The sequence below is a fragment of the Camponotus vicinus genome, unplaced genomic scaffold (assembly GCF_025532165.1).
Source record: "Camponotus vicinus isolate PSW18456_S1 unplaced genomic scaffold, iyCamVici1.0 SCAF_4, whole genome shotgun sequence".
In the NCBI taxonomy this organism is placed as follows: domain Eukaryota; kingdom Metazoa; phylum Arthropoda; class Insecta; order Hymenoptera; family Formicidae; genus Camponotus; species Camponotus vicinus.
In genome coordinates, this window is record NW_028141976.1 from 13,556,461 (window position 1) to 13,570,258 (window position 13,798).

The 13,798-nt window shown below is 41.2% G+C and overlaps 1 long non-coding RNA gene across 1 annotated transcript in view; it reads right to left on the minus strand.

The window, feature by feature from the left end:
• The window catches only part of LOC145971333 (uncharacterized), a 126,841-nt gene extending 114,784 nt beyond the window's left edge, over positions 1 to 12,057 (minus strand). Inside the window, exons 1-2 of the long non-coding RNA XR_014438851.1 lie at positions 11,868 to 12,057; positions 11,330 to 11,361 (exon numbers count right to left, since the gene is read on the minus strand). This is a non-coding gene — a long non-coding RNA (uncharacterized LOC145971333). The remainder of the gene's footprint in view (positions 1 to 11,329; positions 11,362 to 11,867) is intronic.
• Positions 12,058 to 13,798: the final 1,741 nt, after the last annotated feature.

Sequence of the window (13,798 nt, forward strand, 5' to 3'; positions counted from 1 at the left end):
GTAGATTAAATATATAAATATACCTCTCTTGTGGTTATTCCCAACTATACAAAATCCGTGCAAAAGACGCGCGGTCGGCAGCGGAAAGAAAGAAGAAATGACTAACGTTTGCGCGCTGTAAGACACGGCAAACGGCACTGAAGAAGGCGCGGGGCAAACAATTTCAAACACCCGGCAACGAACATTACAACGCGATATTACGTGGGATGAAATAATCCAGCCGGCTTCCGCCTCGTGAACAGGAGTAAACGAGGCTCCCGTGCTAATTGCCGCGAAAAGGGTTAACGCCGTTCGCTCCCCGCCGTCGGCTCTCTCCAGCTGGATATCGCCATCCATATTTAATTAGCCGGCTGCGAGTGTTCTTCTTCCCCGGCGAAACGCCCACGTGGGAAGGGGCAAGAGGGGAACGGAAAAATCATTACGGTTTAGTCCGAGGTCAACCGTGGCATTTTCGCGCAAAAGTCGGAAACTGTAACTTTTTCATCCCCTTCGCGGGGGGGGGGACGCGCGCGACCCGGACAACAATTTTATTACGCTCGAAAATACAAAACGCTGATACGCCCGCGGGATTCCTCAAGTGTGCGGTTAAACGCGCGCGCGAGGCTCCGTGCGTAGGTGAGATTGCACCCGGGGTACATGTGTTCCCGCGCGATTATCGATTTGAAAGCGATTCCTTCGTCCCCTCTTTATTTCGCCACGTCCCGTCCTCTCTCGCCTCCCCTGCCCTTTCCACATTAGTCTTGGCTCGGCGATTTATTCGTATCGTCGCCATATCCGAAGCATTATTTCAAAAGAAGTGTCCACACTCGCCTAGGCGAACCGAAGAAGGAGGGGGAGGGGGAGGGGGAAGGATGGAGGCGAAGGCTGTTTCGCGGGTGGAAAAATATTTCTCACGGCGTTTACGAGCCCGCCCACTTCGGACTTGTCCCATTCTTCCCTTCGTTCTCTTCCACCCTTTCGGGGGACGTTCTCCACCGATGTGCTTGCGCTTTTCCTGACTTTATTTCACTCGGAAAAATTATCGTCGCGCTCGCGCGCGCCACCTCGCCCGCTTCGCTATGTGCGACTGCGTATCCTACGCGCTTTCGCGAGTCTGTATGCGCGTCCACGGATGTGTATCTGTATGTGTGCGAACGACGCAAGAACAATGGCACTGAATTGGCGTCTAACCGGTGAGCAATAGGTGCGTCCCTTTCGTACGAATAAAGGCGCGCCCGTTAATTAATGGCGCCGATAAATCAGCACCGGAATAATACCCAAGGAGACAACAGGAATAGTTTATAAAGCGGCTGCGGACTGCCGATGCCTTTGCCGCTCGCACGTCGCGACGCGACGCGAACGCCGATGTCTCCCCGATTGACCTCCACCCGGACGTAAAATAAGAAGGGTCGCGGCGCCTGGCGGTCTTTCCCTCTTTCCGAAACAGAAGGTACTGTCCGTCTTTATCTAGCTTAGATTAGATTCGCCCGGGATATTTAATCTCTCTATTTATCTTAGCGTCTGCCCTCGGATAGCAAACATATAACGCAACATGCTATATAATTAATGACGATCTTTACGTTTGTATTTATCTCTGCTGATATACACAAATTACATCTTTGCTTGATATATTATTACTCGTTAAATTTTTATTCGTTTTTCTAGCCCATCATAGATTCCGAATTAAAATATTTTTAATGACAATTGCTACATTTCGCGGTACTATGTTTGTTATTCGTCGAGAGATTGTCATAAATATAATGTTATCAATAATCATAAAGATTGTCATAAATATATGTTATCAATAATTTAAATATCTAAAATAAATTACAATCTAAATTTAGAAAAAGTTGTAAAAGCAAGATATAAAAGCGATGGTTTATCTCTATAGAAAGTCGCAACTTGTGCGATATCCGCGCGGTCATGTCCTTCGGATGTAGGCCGCACCCCTCACGGAAGTCGATAAAGAATTATTTGTATCAGATACGACGTCGGTCTTCTGGTTGACGTAACGTTAAAAAAAAAAGTCCATGGCGATTCTTCAAGGCTCGATATATAGATACCGCGCGCGCGCTACCGACTTGTCCTTTTTTCCTGATCTTGACAATTTCATCGGATCCGCGTCGCTCGGCCCAATAATTGAGTTCTTTGTAGCTACGTCTCGCGCGAGTTGTTGCATCTAGGTTATAGAAACTGTCCGACTGCAAGACACAGAAGGACAGATTAACGGGTTATTGTTAGGCCGATAAAACGAACGGCCAAGTAATATCGACGGCATCGCCGTCGACCCCGTCAATTCGTCCGACTCGTCGTGCAAATTAACTCGCCAAGTTTCGATTCGATCGACCGCGCGCGCAAACGAGGCAGAGCATTATCGCGCCGGGGAAGCGAGACGAGAGGAGAATCGATGTTGCGCGAGTTTACCCCTGCGGCGATTTACCATTTTTTCTCTCCTTCGACCTTCGTCTCCTTTTACCCCTCATCTAATTCACTTCTCGGCTTTTCGAGGTAGGATCGCGGGTACGCGGCCGACGAATTTATCTTAAAACGCAAAGTGAACCTCGAACGCGGCCGCGCATTGATATACGCGCGTAATGTCTATATTTTTATTATTTACGGACCGCGAGATAAGTGAGAGAGCCTCCTCCTCCCGCGCCAACCCCCGGCACCCCCGTTCTCTCTGCTAGCAGCCAAGCAGCAGTCGGGGCGTGTATGGTAGCAACATGATAGAGTCCACGGGGCAAGAAACGCGGGCATTCATTTTGCAAGCTCGACACACATTGGTAACCTCTCAGCCCGAAGTTACCCTCCTCCGTCCTCTCTGTTCCCCATTCCTACCGCGGTCCTCTCTCCTTCCACCCGCGGGTCCCACCATCGTTGCCACCACTGCTGCCATTGTATCGAAATATCACGTGCCTATAAATCACCGTGAGCACCGCATATTATACCTCCGAACTATTCGCGAGGGGTGGCGGCGGCGGCGGCGGCGGTGGCGGATGGTGGGGCGACCGGTTCGATCGAAACTGACGCGACGTCGATTATTTTATTTCCCTCCACCGGCTTCGGCCAACAGATGGAAATCAAGCACGCAGCTCTGTCGCGCGATTCGCCGCTCACATTCCATAACCCGCGATGAGGCACCGGGATTCCAAGCGAGCAAATTTTTTTTTCTTTCGACACTATTTTTATATCGTGTTCTTTTTTTATATGAAATTAATGAATCACGTATACTTCAATATCCCTAAAAAGTATAATTTTTAACAAGATTAATTTTCCAATTTCGAAAGAGAAACGATACATTTAATGCAAGAAATATAATAAGCTTTTAATATTAAAAAAATTAAATCTTTTATATAATCATGTATTTGTACTCTTTATATTGAAATAAAATTTATGCAAAACAAATGGCAAACAAAACACTTTTGAAAGTACCGATTAATTTTAGCACTGCAATACTGCTCATCCCCCTTTTATTCGCAACAAAGAGAGAAAGCTATGTGAAAAATTTAAAAGGCACTCTAAAGACTCGTAAATATTAAGCAAATCAAGCCTACCGATATTCATTTAAGCCCTTTTCTCCCCTTCATCGGCCGTAACCTTGTAGCGAGTTTCTGTTTCGCGAAAGAAAACGCATTTCCCGAGATAATCGGCTGCGCTATCGAAACCGCCCGGTGTCCACGGACAAGATTTATAAGGATAGTTTATTGTTATTCCACCCCACTTGGTTTTATGGGTCTTTGCGATGCGCAAGGAGTAAGAGTGCGGAGCGGAAAATACTCTGATGCACGATGGACCAAGGGACGAGCATCGTCCAACAGTCTTGTTTCTTTCGGGGCTTTTCTTCTCGAAGCTTAAACGCGATCCTCCCCTCTATGACCTCAATGCCAGTCACGGTGAGATAGGGATGAGGAAACAACCGCTCACTCGAGCAAAAAGGGCCGGAAAATCTCCAACTGATACCGATAAGAGTAATTCGGAAGGGAAAATGCCATAAATCTTTTTAATTAACCCAAGTTTTAAATTAAGGCGTATCCATCGTTGTGATATCACGTAAAAAAACATAGGTGGCATCTCGATATATGAGTAGAATGCGTAAAGTGTAAATGTCTTGTACGTTCGAATATATAATAAAAATAATGAGAAATATACATGTTCCGTTTTTAATATTCGAGTTCAATTAACAAGTCAATCTTTCAACAGGTGCATCATTATAGTTTGTAGCCAACAATTTTTTTGCAAAAATAAATATTAATTAACCCGATATGCATTCTCGCAATTCGTCATCTTCGCGTATAGCCGCGAAAAATAATTTAAATCATTATTGATCGAATACTGAGCGTTGAAAAAAGCAACGCAATAGCAACGCTCGTTCGACCGCTGTTTCCGCATTAAAAAAATTGGCAAAGTGGAAGTACAAATCATCGAGCGACTACCGGTCATTCGGAAATGTTGGAGTGGCCGAAAGAGGATGGGGCCGGGCGAGTGGGATCGACGAGGGGAGGGGGGGAGGAGGAGGGTGGTGAGCATTTGCAGTAACAAAATGCGAAGCGCTGCACGCGTTAATTCCCGTCCATAAAAGCCATCGACAAATCAAACCTTCGACGTGATTCACTGCCGGCATAAATACAACTAGATCAGCGTGTGTACGAGAAACGTGGTATGAGCGATGGGTCGACAGGCGTTTGCATCCCCTACCCCTTATCCGCCCACCCCCTGGCGTTGCAGCCGCCGCCGCCGGCAGCGTGAGCCGCCCTCAAACAACGCGGCAATCGCCGCCAGCGGCGCGAGCCATCCTCAAACAACCCCCATTTCTATATCTGCACAACCTCATTACCGAATTATTACACTACTGTGTTCAAAAATTTGTGTATGCAATATGGATCAAATTTGACGCGTATGCCTTTCCAAATGCACTAGCTTATCTTTCTTCAATGAGCCGATACAATTACTAAAATTAGCCTATATTGCTTTACAAAGAGATCATTGAGAAAATTACTATGGCGCTTTGATTATAATATTTATCATATGATATCAAGATAAAGATACATGCAAGCAGTATTTCTGGAAAATAGATTCGCAAATATTGAGTTACTTTGACATAAATAATTTTGTTTTTGGGTGAAAATATGTGGATTATTTTAATCAACTTTCGACAATAATCTGCGATATATCGATAAAAGATAAAGATTTTTGGCGAATTAAATATAATTTCTCTTAAAGAAATTGTTGTGATACTTTGATTACGAGAGAGAGAGATATATATAAAAATTGTTCAAGAAATAGCATTTTTTGCGATTGTTGCCAAAAGTGCTTGACGTACAATTTCAAGACAAAAGTTCCGCGTTAAGGATACAGTGCGGCAGAATAAAGTCGAAAGATACGATACAAGTTTTCCTTGCGTATAAAGTGCGCGCTTTCGAGAACGTTTATCCGTCGCGGCGCGCGCCGGATGTCTCTGAAATATATTACATTATCGCCGTCCTGTTTATGCACGCTTTTAAGGACGCGCGCTTTTAAGCGCGCGTTTTAATTCACGCTCATGCTTTGAGAAAGCGTTGGTAACGTCCTCAATTGAAATCGTTAAGCTCCCCGCGTTCCTAATTCAAGCAAGCGGATAAGGAAGGTACGTGGGCCGCGGTAGCATCGACAATGTGGAGCGTAATTATTCGGGAAAGATGGCACTTTGCTCGGCATTTTGTCGCCTTGGACCCCTAATGGCCGGTGGTTGATAACAAGGTTTACGGGCCAGACAGCGCTGTCCACTGAGAGATGTTGACAGCGGCTTTCAACCTTCCTGGCACTAAGGCTAGCTCCGATCCGATCACGAGGAACGCGCTGAAATTACTTGACTTTACAAAGCCTACACGTGCAAGTCCGCACGTCGGTCCATGGAATCAAAGGTATCAGCTTCGATAATTGGCACAAATTTTCCCGCTATAGAATAAGCACTTTTTACACGTATTTCACGTGTGAAAAGATTCTATAGTCTCCATTTTATTGTATGTGTCATTCGTTATACGTACATCATATATAATTAATTAGTTAACATTGCGCCATTTTGAATACAAATAATATAAATAATAGCATTTTAAAACTGATATTAAATGACAACTTCAAATACGTATTAATATTATATAATCAAGTACTTTGTTATACTTTTTAATGCTAAACATTTTTTAAAATTTTAATTAAATTTGCCCAATAATCTGTCGATAATCCAATTAACAAGCTTGTTAAAAACATTTGTTTTATAATTCATGAAAAATTCAATGAAATAGAATTAATATTTGCATGGTACACACGTGATGACGTTTTCAGATATTGATTATAATTCTCTCGATAGTCGTACAAATTACGACCTTGCATTTTAGGGAAAATGAGTAATAATTGGAATATATACATACATGCGCAGCGATGATCGGATTAATGAGATGGTCGGCTTATATTCAAATCTTTTAAACGAAATACTACAACTGCAACTGGTTTAATAAATTTTTCTAGTCTATTTTTATCTCGCGCGAAGGCTATTGGAAAGAAAGTCAAGAGTTAATTTAATTTATTTTTAAAATCTTTGATCAGTCTTCTTATCTGTACCCTTCTTCTTTAATATGGTTATAATGTTTCTTGCATTCTTTTCCGAGTACAAAACTTTTATAAATATCATTCAAATATGTTTATTTATTACACATTAAACTGATCATGATATTTGCATCGCTTAAATAGTGACGAAATTAATTATTCTAAAATTGAGCTTAGTCATTCTAAAATTGAAAGATTTAAGCTAATTCTTCTGTTTTAATAAAAATATTGATTATAGCAATTAAAACATTTACTTTATGAAATAAATATTACTTGTCAAAGTAATGATATGCGGCGACAGTTGAAGTTGCTAAACGCATGACGCTAAAGAATTGAGATGCGGGAGGAAGAGGAGGACGTATTTGCGCAAAGTTTAAGGAGTCGCGCTCGCACAGTCGACTGGTTTTGCGGGTAGCGAAATTAGAATGTGTCCCGGTTATTACGAGCGGCCGCGAAGAATTAGCATATAGGAGCGCTCGCGTATACGTGGTCAGACGTGTTGCGCGACACAAGAAGAAGGCTTTCGCGCTAATCTCCGGTATGGCACTAAATGAGGTGGTGGATTTGTTGGAAAGAGCTTATACTTACCGGGGACACAGAGAGAACGCGCGGAAAATATGGCCCGGAGAGAGTAGGTGGCGAGTGTGTGGCTTCTGCTCGTGAAACTCCAAAGCTCGTATCCACACATGGACTAACAACAATGGGATGATCCTGCCGGGATTACGCGATCCGACACGAGGGGGAGGCCTGTAGAGGTATCGTTGTTACTGCTTTTCCGGTGTTACGATACCCGGCGCGTGGTTTAACAATCGTGCGTCTAGCGAGACGTTTCGGTGGCGATCGCGTTGGAAAGCTGCAGGCTACTATTTCGGGCATTAAGGATTTCCGCTTACGAAAATTTGAATAAGCGCTCCAAAGTCATCTCGATGCAAAATGTAATCAGCGTTAACGCGAGATGTTTGTATGATAATCAAGATTACCAAGAAAGAGATAATAAATTATCTTTTTAAAAAATTTATACATTTTATCTCATGTTTTAATTTTATATTTAGAATAGCGTTATTTGATTTTTATTCCCTGTTTGCATTAAATGTTATCAATTGTAGAAACATAATGATAACTTTTTTCCGTTTAAACATTGCTTTTTATAAGTGGACTGTACTTTTTACAAATCCAACTTTTCAACTTTTAATTAAAGATAAGAAATGCAAGTTGCAGCACATCAACGCGATCTTGTTTTATAGTCGGGATCGCGTCAGTAAAACAGTTAGTTGAACGAACCGTTACGAAACGTTTCCGCGATTTCGAGGTGAAGCCGCACGCATGACCGAGCGGCTGGTGGAGGCGCCGGGCGATTTAGTAGTCGACGTTATACCGGTAATAGATACAGAGGGAGACAGAGGCGAAGAGGACGGGAGGGTGGAAGAGAGAGCACGGAGCCGAGCGTGGAGGTAGGTACACAGAGAGAGAGCCGGGTGGTGACGTTGACTAATGATGGTGGTGAGAGAACACACTCCAGTCTAACCCGACCTGTTGCACCCCCAATAAACCCCGTCAAACGACGTGCCGCTAAATAGAATCGCGCCGCGTCTTTCGACCCCTTGACTGATTCACCCTGACATTCCGGAACGCGAATCCGAAACTGGAGCAGAGAGTCACGAAGATACTCTCGCTGGCTGATTAAAATTTTGATCGCGTTCCACCCGACGCCGAATTTACATTATAAGGGCACAGAAAACTTTCTTGGACGCCTACTCAGATATATTCCTCGTTTCTTTAACAGCCGTTTATTCAAGGAATGTGAACGCAAAATATTCTCGACTCGTATAGCAAGTAATTGAACGTAAAAATGTGTATGTGTATGCCTTCCTCACTTGTATCTACCTAATCGCAAATTTAGTTTTTAAGAATAATTTATCTAATACGTTTTAAAACATTTGCAATTTCTTATAAATATCTGATTTTATATGTATGAATCTAATAATCATACAGCATAAACAATTTTTATTACTTGTATCTATGTAACTTATTGAAGTAGAGCAAAAAAATCATAAAATAAAACTTAAAAAATGTTAAAATTAAAAAGAAATTCCACATCATTACCAAATCGATAAGAAATTTCTCAAAATTAAGATTAAAATTAAAATTATGTAAAAAAGTAAAATTTGTTCAAATTTGTTATTTATCAAGATTTCTCTTTTTACAGTCTTAAAGATTAATTTACCAAACATCTTTGTAATTCTCAACATCTGTCATCTATACAAATGTCCGATGCTGAAACATTTTACGCATTTTTCATGTATTTTTCTTCAATGACGAGCAACATGACCGATATCTTTTCGAGCGATCCTATGGCATTCGTGATTCACGGCAAATGCCATGATAACTTGTCGGCATCCTCGATTCCCTTTTACTTTCCGCAAAAGCTGGGGGCAGACGCGACGAATGCTCGTCGCAAGACGAGCGAACGCGGTGACGTGGAAAATTGTCCGATTATTCGCGGTTAGATAAAGAGCTTCTTCGGGGGTGGCGGTAAACTTGCGAGGGGGGTAGGCGGGAACGAAGGGAACGAGGGAACGTTGGCGGCGGCATCGGACTGGCTCGTGACACCGTGTACCGGGAGTGGCGGTCGCAGTCGGTGCTAGAAGGTCGTATCGGATGAAAAGCCGAGCCGACGGACTCTCATTCTCGAAGGACGGGCCTGGACGCACCCTCAAGCACCCTCCAACGCGGATTCAATCCCGGAGATCCACGAAATAATCATCCAGCGCTAGTTCATCCCTTCGCTTGCAGAAGTCTCTTGCGGATGGTTCCGTCCAGAACGTCTGGCCAGAACGAGACGTCTGTCGCTCTTTCTTCCCTTTCTTCTCCACTACATCCCCTAGCACCTCTCTCTCTCTCTCTTTCTCTCCTCTCTCTTCTTCGCTCGCCTTTCTCTTATTATCCGCGTAGGACTCGTCAATTCTGAGATAAAACGGTGATATCGAGCGCACAGATCGCATTGTCGACTCCGTCCTGGATCTTGCGCGAAGGACGTGGCTCTTCATCCTCGATATCGCATGCACGAATTTTCCGACGTTAAGATTCTTTAATTTCTAATTTCGCCGCGAGTGGATTAATTGTTGTATTTGGGAAATTAGAAGCGAAATGTATAATTGGTTGGCTATTAACAATATGAACTCACTGACTTCCTCAAAAAGACATTTTGATTCGATTCATACCTAAACAATTAATTACGCGAAATTTAATTGCGCTTACATGAGCGTTGAATATAACGCAACAATCTAATTAACTCTAATCTAATTAAAATTCGCGCTATTAGAATTCCACTTCACTGACGCCGAAAATTGCCAATGAGAAAGACATCCCGACTCCCAAAGCGAGTCAAAGGGAGCGCTCGCGCAAATACGCCTCGCACACGTTCAATATACCATCGCGGGCTATCGAATCGTCCGAATCCAAATAACATCGATAAATATTCCTCGCCTTTCTCCCTCTCTTTTTCGTTTTCTCGATCACTTCGATACTCCCCGAACGTCATTTCGCCGACTCGTATTCAAAAAGAGAAGGGTCGATCTAGATACGAGAAACGTAAAGGGAATATCGGAGTCGCCCCGGAGATTCTTTCGCTCGCGCACGGTCTTTTTCTTAAAAAGACCGTGGCAGTCCCTGCACGAGGCATCCCTCCGCCTGTGCTTTTCTCCGCGGATTTTCGCGAGGCCACCGTGTTCGATTCTACGAGCGCCGGGGGAGCGGCGTGACGGTACGCGATGCGCATTTCGAATCGCCGCGACGCTACGCGACGCGCCGCGAGACGCTCGGCCTCGTGTACTTACTTGCCAGGTACGTGTACTACCTTGTTTACCACGCGGTCTTACACACCCTCCTTGCCGCATGGCGCCATTGTTCTGAAAATCAAGAAATGTGTCACCGGCAGCGAGGGTAAAAAGCTCCGGGAGCCGGGAGCCGTCGTGGCGTTGTCAGGCCCAGGAGAACGTTACTCTCCTTTCTTCCTCCCCTTCCTCTCCTCACTCATTCTCCTTACCCTCTCTCTCTCTTTCCGTTTCTCTTTCCCTATCCTCTCTCATCCGCTCGCGCACCCGACCGAAGGAGCCAACCCGTGCCCGGTTAACGTTTGAACGGTAAATTATCTTGAGGACTTAAGCCCGCGTTAGTCTAATACCGAGATCCCGGCGACTCGTCCTCCTCGGAATCTTAATTCCGTACCGCGCTTCCTCGACCGCACGTTGCAATATTATTCGCGCCTTGCTTGGTCTTTCGGGGCTCATTTTCGTGCATTTATACATTTGCCGTCAAAGATCTCACGATATCAATGTTTATTATAAATTTTGTGATGGAAAGAAACGAAGAGAAAGTGCGAAAAAGTACTTTCAATAAGAAGGTATAACGTGTATAAGTTATAATAATTAATAATTATAGTATAATAATTATAATATAAATTCAAAGATTAAACTTGCTTTTTTAACATATATTATATTTAAAACGACTTGTAAAAAAAGTTATGCTCTTCATTTCAAATTGTGTTTGCATAAAAAATGATACGCTTGGATACAAATAGATTTAATCGATACGTATCTAATATTTTCAACATAATGCGTAATAATAAATTACGTAATTACGCTCGACTTAAATCCCTGTTTTGTTATTTATATACATATTTCTTTTAAATTTTAGAGTGTAATTTTGAGTTTGCTCCCTTAATATGAAAATTTTATACATCGTATACAATAAAAATTTATTTAAGACTCACCGGTACGATGCGCAACAGCAGAGTTGTAGTACCTGCAAAATACAAATGTATTTAAATTATAAAATAGAGTCCAAAGTAATATTTTTAAAAATAATTAAAACATGCAATTAAATAATTTATTTGTTTCTTTAAACAGACATTTATCAGGCATTTTACTAACAGAAATTATACAATTTCCCCGAAAAAATCCTTTTTAAATGTGTAAAATACTTTTTGAAATGTGTAAATAAGACATCTCTAATTCTATCTTTATTTTTTCTCTAATTTTCTCTTATATATAACTCAAATAAAAAAATTATAAATCTTAAGCAATGTTGAAATATTTATAGATTTATATATTTTTATATATATATATTTTTTTTTATTGTAACAAATTCGTATAATTATTATAAATATTTTAAAAGCTTTTTAAAATAAAATAAAATCTAAAATATATATTTTATATATATATGTCTGCCATATATTATAATAATGTAAGATAAATGCAATTACTTTCACAAGTAACAAATAATACAATCATAAGTTATAAATTTCTCACCTTATGGTTGCTTCATCTGATGCCATCCCGGGCCTACTCCTCTCTCGTTCTCTGTTGCTGTTGTTCTGCAGCACTCGCACGATACTCACTCGCGTTGTTAATTACGATTTCACGCACTTTAATTACCAGAAAACGCAGCGATTACACGACACTTTACATGGCACTCGATGTTAAACATACATGACGCGCACTTTACATCGCGATAGGAAAATAACACAAAGATTATAATAATCACGATGAATTAATTAATTGAGCTTTCACGATATTCCCAATGCGAGGTGCATACTTTATATCGCAGTAAGAGAATAATACGAAAGCTATAGTTGTACGAAACTCGCGATCCACACTTTAAGAAATTTACTACGATAATACGACACATTTGGAATGTTGCTCCGTACTCGCTCTCTGTCACCGCGTGACTGACACAGGAACAAGGTCATGTCAACAGTAGCGCGCTGTACGCTACAAATTCCTTTCTATTGTGTCGAATTTTACGACGTATTACAACGCGTTTTTGTCAACACTTGGATTATCTCGTTATCATTCGTACGAACGAGCAAGTAGTGGACGCGTGTTACTCTGTACATGTTCTATTATCATTATATACTTTTCGAAGTGCAGATCATAATTGTTATGTAGTGTGATTATAGCTTTTATTATTTAGTTTAATATTATTCTTTCGTCGCAATATATGTAAAGCATCGTGTGTGATTCGCATCGAAAGTGTAAAGTGTCGCGAGCGTTAAATTTTGGTAATTAATGCGCACGTAGTCGTAATAAACAGTGTTCTTGTGTGAGTGCTACAAAAGAGGAGTAAAGAGGATGAACAAGAGAAAAGAAGCAGGTCCTAGGAGGCAGCAGGCGACGGCGAAGCACTCGTGAGGTGAGTAAATCATAATTCATTTTATTATTTATTAATCATAATATTAATTGCTCTTTGTGTAATAGTAATTTATTTTACTATATTATATCATTATATATATATGCTTCTATATATATAGATTTATGTTTACATGTAAAATATAAAATATTCTAAGATTGTTTAAGAAGGTTTATAATTAATTAGATTATTTTCATAAAAATAATATTTCCATAAATTAATTTAAATAAAATTATATTTTTCCTTATCATATATTTTTTGTAACAAAGTTTATATTTTATATCTTACAAGTATTTTTATATCGTACAGATCACACAATTTTGTTTCATATCTTACAAATATTTTTACATTTTGCAAATTTTATATATTACAACTCTGCCGTGTGTATCAGTGAGTTTCTATTTTTTATTTTAATCTTCAAATAATAAGATTTATAAAAATACACACGCATATGTAATTGTTTGGCCATTTCTAGTGACCTGTTTAGTAGTAGCAAATTCTTACTCAAATGTTTACTTCAACAACGCTCCAAACTTGAATAAAATAATTTTATTGTACACTAAAAGTACTATAAGCTTCACGTTGTCGTCATTCGCGCCGCAAAAGCGCTTCGACGAAAAGGTGCAGACGGCTGTACGATAAGAAGGCGCTTTTTCAAGGGATAGGAAATCCGTGCCTTCGTTACATACTTATATGTATATGTATATACAGAAGATGGGAGATTCGCGCTAGCGCATACCATTATAGGTAGAATGCTGCTAGCGGGTTAGTCGTTATTAGTCGAAATGCTAGCTAGAGGTGGTTAAAGCAGGCGATTCGTATGCCAGTCGGTCCTTCCATCTCGTGGAATCGCGCGTTTCTGTCAGTCACAATGGCCGAGCGAGATTGCTCCCCCCAGGAGAGCACGATGCCGCCTAATCAGAAATTAAATCTTAACCTTAATTCCTCCTGAAACGGGCGAGCTCATGCTAAAAGAATTCTCGATCGATCTCGTCCAGAACCACGAGGATCGCGAAACGGTTTTCTCTTCTCTTGAAATTTCTCCGCGCAA